Raw genomic sequence first — 7395 nt, 5'->3', positions numbered from 1 at the left:
GTGTGTGTGTGTGTGTGTGTGTGTGTGTGTGTGTGTGTGACCCCATGAGCTGTAGCCCTCCAGGCTCCTCTGTCTATGGAATTCTCTAGGCAAGAATATAGGTATGTTCTTAGCGAGAGGAAAGGCGGCGGCGAGGCCTTGCGGTTCCCATGCTCCCTCTGCGGAGTTTACTTTCGCAATCTCCGTTCCAGTCTGGCCAGCGCTTCCCTGGCTTTTCTCAGCAGAGTGCAGTATCGGGGCCAGTGGATTTCGCGGCGCCGACTCTTCGGGTCAGCCCCGAGGGTCAAGTGTATTCGTCTGGCCTCCTCCGGGCGAGCCTGTTCGAGATCCGCCGGCAGAGGGCGTCCCGGGCAGAAGAAGCGCGAGGTTGGATGTCACTCCTGGGTTCCGCGCGCCACACTGCGGGGCTCTAAACCCTCCAAGTCGCACGGATGGAGCCACAGATAGGCGCGGCTGAAGGTGGGTGGGGTGAGCGGGACGGCAGCGCCACCTGCAGCGGGACGCGCGCGGATGCAGGCCACTGGACTCCCAGGCCCGCCCTCCAGTCTGTAACCCTGCGAAAACGAGAAAATCGTGACTGTGTGCACTGTGGAGTGTACTGTGGAGAGCATACATGAGTGCAGAGACAGGGAATGTGCGGGAGGAGTAACCCCTAACCCTTAACCGATCCTAGCCAAGGGGTGATTTTTCACAGTCACCCCTTTCCACTTAAACATACCATGCACAGACACAAATACCCCTCCGCTCCTCCAAAGACACCTCTTCGTGCACACTTCTGTAGATACAAATATAACATCACACAATCTGCAGGCACATGTACCCTTGGCTGGAATTTTCTAGAACATTTAAGCTCCTCCTTTTAATAGTAGGAAACCGAGGCCCAGGTGGGAAAGAGACCAGTCCAAGGGCCTGCAGCAGTCAGGTTGACACCAGCAGCACTGTCCCTTGGCTGGGTTCTAAGCCTCAGTTTCCTCTGCTGTAAGCATTGAAATTGTACTAAGTCACTGGTTTGAGGGAACGTGTCTAAAGGGATATATTTGTGTCTGGGAAGCAGCCTGTGTGTCCATGACACAGACAGAAACACACACGAAGGAGTGTGTGTCCATGCAATGAGTGCCTGTGAAACTATGGCAGGGCCTGTGTGTGTTCACCAGGAAGGGGTACATGTGTCTGCTGATTGTGTGGAGTTGCACTTGTGTCTACAGAAGTGTGTGTGAAGGGGTGTGTTTGGAGGAGTGGAGGGGTATTTGTGTTTGTGCATGGCATGAATAGGTGGAAAGAGGTGACTATGAATATTGGCACCCTCGAAAGGAGGGCGGGTGAGTGTGTGTGCACACTCATGTACGTGCACACTGCCCACTACACCCCACCCCCACCCCGCCTCTGCCAATGCTTTGGAATCTGCTTTGAGGCCCTGAACCTGCCCTATAGGAAAAATGAGTGAGGAGTGAGAAGGCTGAGGGGTCCAGACTCCAGGGTGTGGCCCTGCCCCAATGCCCAGCACACTCTAAGGGGCTGCAATTAAGCAACGCTTCTCCTGGGCTTGGGAGGAGGAGGAGGATTATGGCAAATTCATTTCTATTTTCCAGCCCACTAAGCCTGCAGCGCGACCCTGGTGTTAGCATGAGAATGGGCCGGGCTCTGTGAACCCCTCCCGACCTACTGACCCCTCCCCCCACCCAAGTGAATAGCGGGACCCAAGCCTCTCCAACCAGCTCCTGCAAAGCCACTACTCCTAATCAGGGTAATTTAATATATTTTAAGCCCCCGGCGGCTTTATTTTCCCTCCTTTTTGAGTTTGTTTTAGGCATTCACAGCTCTCACCCCGTCATTAGACAGCCTTATTTGACGGATGGAAGGAGCTGCTATGAGACCACAGCCCTTTGTGTCCCCCACATAAGCTGGGCTTCCCTGTAATTAGAATGGTATTCCCAGCCATTGAGGCCTTTCATGAGACGGAACAAAAACCCGCCCGGAGATGAATATCCCCCAACTCTCAGCCTCCTGACCGGGAAAGGAGCTACGAGTTAAAGGGACTCCTTGGGGGAAGATGATCTGGAAGGGAGGACAGCCTATGTCCTGCCAGGGTGAGGAATTTAGGGGCCATGGGGAGTGGGCATCAGACAAAGCCTCTGTGAGGTTGCCCGTAAACAGCAGCCACCCATACTTACTCTCCTACATGCTCAGCCCACCTGGGGACCTGCCTAGGCTCAGCCTCTGTAGTCAGAACATCCACGTATGTCTGTGAGGCTGGGGAATATGGAACACGCTGGGGTGTGCAGGAAAAATACACAGGCATACAGAATCATTCAGACCCTGGCTGAAATATGGTTTTGCATCTAAATACACAAACACCCCTAGTCATTCATATATAGTCTTGGGATTACATTATAAACACATATACACACATGCATACATGCATACATACACGCTCAGCTACAAAATGACAATTGTCATAAAACCAGGTTAGAAATGCTTGTAAATATACTCACATACCACATGCACGGTCACCCAGACGTAGAACCAATTTGCCTTTGTCTTTACACGTTCACACTATCCACCCAGATGGGTTTGTTTGTGAACACACACACACACTTTTATACACTCATGCTGCTGTTTAGTCGCTAAGTCGTATCTGACTCTTTGTGACCCCATGGACTATAGCCCACAAGTCTCCTCTGTCCATGAGATTTCCCAGGCAAGAATACTGGAGTGGGTTGCCATTCCCTTCTGCAAGGGATCTTCCCAACCTAGGGATCAAACCCCTGTCTCTTTGATAGGCAGATTCTTTACTGCTATGCCCCCAGGGAAGCCCCTTATACACTCATACATACGTGCATATATGCCTCTGGAGTTTTCCGGACCCCATTTTTTCTCTGGCTCTAGGGCATCAACCGGAGAAGGCAATGGCACCCCACTCCAGTACTCTTGCCTGGAAAATCCCATGGACGGAGGAGCATGGTAGGCTGCAGTCCATGGGGTCGCTGAGAGTTGGACACGACTGAGCGACTTCACTTTCACTTTTCACTTTCATGCATTGGAGAAGGAAGTGGCAACCCACTCCAGTGTTCTTGCCTGGAGAATCCCAGGGACAGAGGAGCCTGGTGGGCTGCCGTCTATGGGGTCGCACAGGGTCGGACACGGCTGAAGCGACTTAGCAGCAGCAGCAGCAGCAGGGCATCAACCAGCCTGTGCACACTGTGGTGATGCCACACCCCTACCCTCCCCAGAATATAGGCTTGTTTCTGGTCATGTTCTTGGATCCTGCCTAGCCTAGATGGAAATCCAAGAATGAATCTCTGTGTTCAGGTAGAGAGACTGTCATGCACACACACGTGTGGACACATGCACTTCCTTTAGCTCACACTGCTGTGAAAATACAGGAAAATACTCTGGATCTGAAATGCCATTACAGTGTCATTTTAGCATTGCCCTGCCAGTCTCTCCCAGACACGCAGGAGAGTTTCAAGAGTAAGCCCCAACAAACTACCCGTTGTGTGTGAATTCAACTTCTGCATGGGCTGGATTCTCCTCTGGGGCTCAGGTGGGTTTCCCCATGGAAAGAGAAATCTCCCCTTTCCAGTTTTCCCCTTCCAACTGGGCTCCAATACAATCAGTAGCTTTTCAGAGGTCTCGGGAAAGGCTCAATGGGTGATACTAGGTCTAGGAAGCTACAAAAGGAAGAACACAACCTACCAACTGACTCACAGGGGAAGTACTCCCATGGAGAAGTAATGAGTGCCCCATTTCCAGGAGGATTCAAATAGGGACAAGATCCAGTCAGGGATGTGTTGGGGGAATTTGCTTATTAATAGTTCAGCCCCACCTGTACTTCTGTGTCAGATCCTGTGCTCAGAGCTCAGAGTACAATGATGAGTAACATACAAACCCATCTGCAAAAAACTTAAGGAGTCTTGGACTTCCCTAGTGGTCCAGTGGTTAAGAATCTGCCTGCCAATACAGGGGACACCAGTTAGATCCCTGGTCCAGGAAGATCCCACATGCTGAGGGGCAGCTAAACCGGTGCACTGGCTACTGAGCCTGCACTCTAGAGCCCAGGAGCACAGCTACTGAAGCCCATGAGTCCTAGAGCCCATGCTCTGAGACAAGAGAAGCCACTGCAATGAGAAGCCCTCGCACCGAAACTGGAGAGTAGCCCCCACTCACCACAACTAGAGAAAGTCTGTGTGCAGCAAAAAAAAAAAAAAAAAAATCCAGCAGAGCCAAAAATAAAAATAAATAAATAAAAAACCTTAGAGTCTTAAAAGGGGCGTGTATGCATGCATGCTCAGTTGGTCAATCTTGTCTGACCATGTAACCCCATGGACTGTAGCCCACCAGGCTCTCTCTGACCATGGACTTCTCCAGTCAAGAACACTGGATGGGATGCCCTTTCCTATTCCACTTAAAAGGGGCAACCACACACAATCTCTGGGCCCGGGGCAGGGTATAGGCATGACCTGGGGCTGAGTAGAAGGCGGTGAAATGAGTTTCTAGTTTCCACACTGGAATATCAGTATCGGGGACTGGAATGGCCCATTTTATGTCATGTGCCTAAGGTAGAGTTGTGGCACATTTCAGTCCCTGTGTCCGGTAAATGATAGTCACTGGTACCCAAGGCCTCTCTCTCCTCTAACGGCCTTGGGCTTTCTCACTGTGAAACTCTCTCCATGGTGGGTAGTCATTCTCTAACTCAACTCTGCACAGTATAATTTTACCGGGGCCCATTGCCAGCCCCCAGGAACAAAGGAGAGGCTCAGGAAGAGCGTGACAGGTCCACTTTGAGCCAGTGACAGGTCAGTTTCCTTCATGGTTCCCGGCTCATCTTAGAAATGAGGAATGGGCTACTGAATTTTATTAAGCCTCATTCTCTTCCCTTCTGGAAAGGAAGTACAATTTTGAAGGAATAAATGAGGATCTTAAAACTGCTAGTGAGTTACATGTTTTGAAAAAAAATTTTTTTTTAATTTACTTCTCCTTTGAAATGTGGGGAAACCATCTTATTTTGGTGCCACAAGGAAACACATACCCAGGAAGTGACCAAGAAAACCCTTATGTCTCTCTCTAGATGAAACATTCATCTGTTTCTCTTTCTAGGAGAAATTCTCCAGGGAAATTAGAGAACAAGATGCTTCGAAGCCAATTCCAATTTTTTTTTTTTTTAACCACAGTGTCCCATATGTAATGTGTTGGCTGATGGCCTGGGCACTGGGGACAGCCTAAATTTAAAGCCATTTACCAGCTATGTGTGACCTTGGACACATGTCTTGGAGCCTGAATGTCTTCAACTGTAAAGGAGAGATAATAACAGTGCCATCCTGCTACCGCTGTTGTGAGGGTTTAATGAACCAACACATGTAGAAGAGGCCAACAATGTCTTGCATGCAGTAAGCACACAATTAGTGTTAGCCAAGGTGGTTAACCTGGTTGCTCAGCTAGTAAGCAATCTGCCTTCTCTGGTAGCTCAGCAGGTGAAAAATCTGCCTGCAATGCAGGAAACCCCAGTTCAATTCCTGGATTGGGAAGATCCCCTGGAGAAGGAAACAGCTACCCACTCAAGCTGGTTAATCTTAGAGTGCTCCCGGTATTCTTGGGCTTCCCTGGTGGCTCAGCTGGTAAAGAACCCGCCCGCAATGCGAGAACCCTAGTTCGATCCCTGGGTTAGGAAAACCCCCTGGAGAAAGAAACAACTACCCACTCAAGGTGGTTAATCTTAGAGTGCTCAGAACATACTTGTTGGGTAGATGAATGCATTCTTTATTTTGTTTGCATTTAGGATAAGTTGTAGGAACAGAAGATCTTCCCGGAATCTTCTGTGTAACTTTGGCGGGAGGCGGGACTGGGGTCGGGGTTGGTAGACAATGATTGGAGGAACCCCTAGCTTACAAAAAAAAAAAAAAAAAAAGCTTTCCAGTTTTCACCGCCAGTGCGCGCTCAGGTCGTTACCTAGGGCGCCAGCAGGGGGAGTCCGAATCGCCGCAGCATGGCGGGTTCCTGCAAGAATTAACGCTCGACGGAGCACCCACCGTGGGCTGGGCAGCTGCCAGGGCAGCAGCTGTCGGATAGCCGGGAAATTGGGGGCTCATGTAGAGTCGTGTGGCGCCTTACTTGGAAAGAACTCTGACGTGGAGGCCAGATTTCTTGAGTGCAAGGGTCCTGGGTTTGGGTCCTGCACCGGCTTGGGCCAGGGAAGCCTAGTTGGTGGCGACCCGCGCTGGTGCTTCACCCCTGCGCCCTCAGCACCCAGCTCGGACGGGGTAAGCACCCTGTACTTCTCGCTTAAAGTCTCGGGGAGACTTTGTGACCTGGGAGGCGTGGGTGCCAGGGCCTCCTTCCGGGCATTTGGAAGTGAAAAGCGTATCCTTCCCCCAGCCCTTCACGCCACCCCTGGGCGGACCCGGGAAGGGGTAAAACCTGAGCCCCTTTGGCACCAGGCGGGGCTGCCACGTGCGGTCTGGCCTTGACCGTGACACTCTGCGTTCCACTTCCTGCCGCGCTGTTTTCTCCGCCACTACCCCGCGGTGGCGGTCCGCAGCTGAGAGAAGAGCTAATTCTGGAGTCCTGGTATGTATATATGCATATCTATCTACGTAATTGTTTTTAAAGGTATTTTAAAATATCAGAGCTGCTGACAATCCATCATCGCGGCTAATTAAAAACCAGTTTGAGTCTGGGCTTCGAAAATGCGGGCGTCAGACACTGAGCAACGAATGACCGAAGATGGTTTTCTTTTCTCCCCGCCGCAGGAGGGTTCTCCAACCCCAGGATCTCCTGCCCCGAGGGTTGAGGATGAGAATCTGGCAGCGGAATCTGAAGTAGGGGTGGGAGCGGGGGACCCGTCTCGGATGCCTCTCCTCAGCTTCCTGCCCGCCCAGGGGCCCAAGGAACGGGTCAGAGTCAGCGACTCCAGAGCAGGTGTGGGCGGCCTCGCCGGCCCTAGGGGCTCCTCGCGCATGCCTTTTGCCCCGCCCCTCCACCGACTCGTCTGGAGCCTGGCTCCTGCCCTCTCAGGGGTTCCAAGAGAACTTGAGTTGGAGTGGTGAAAACATCAGCCCCTTGCGGCGGGGGTGGGGGGCGGAAATGTGGGTTCCTTTGGGGCATCTGTAAATCCTGGACGCACTGCTGCATTTTAATCTAATTTAATCTTCATGCTCATCTAAGGAGTCTTTTTCTCTTCATTTAAAGATGAAGGAGCAGTCGTACCCAAGTTCCTTTACAAGTTTCTGAAATGGGGTTCTGGAGCCCCTGGAAATGAGGAGAGGCACTTAGGGTAACTCTGGCTCAGGGTGAACATTTCCCTTCATCTGAGTCTTGGTCAGAGGAGCCAGAGCGGGATCCTAGACAGAGTAGGTCATCTCCAGGGCCTCACTTTTCCCATCTGTACAATAAATGTGA

The 7395-nt window shown here is 51.4% G+C and overlaps 1 long non-coding RNA gene across 1 annotated transcript in view; it reads left to right on the top strand.

Moving 5' to 3' along the window:
- LOC120875637 overlaps positions 1-7038 on the top strand; it is an 18051-nt gene extending 11013 nt beyond the window's left edge. The window contains exons 2-3 of the long non-coding RNA XR_005724006.1: positions 6373-6564; positions 6747-7038. This is a non-coding gene — a long non-coding RNA (uncharacterized LOC120875637). The remainder of the gene's footprint in view (positions 1-6372; positions 6565-6746) is intronic.
- Positions 7039-7395: the final 357 nt, after the last annotated feature.

Source organism: Oryx dammah, unplaced genomic scaffold (assembly GCF_014754425.2).
Source record: "Oryx dammah isolate SB20612 unplaced genomic scaffold, SCBI_Odam_1.1 HiC_scaffold_16, whole genome shotgun sequence".
Taxonomy (NCBI): Eukaryota; Metazoa; Chordata; class Mammalia; order Artiodactyla; family Bovidae; genus Oryx; species Oryx dammah.
The sequence above is the reverse complement of the archived record's forward strand: the minus strand, read 5'-3'. Positions and strand labels throughout refer to the sequence as shown.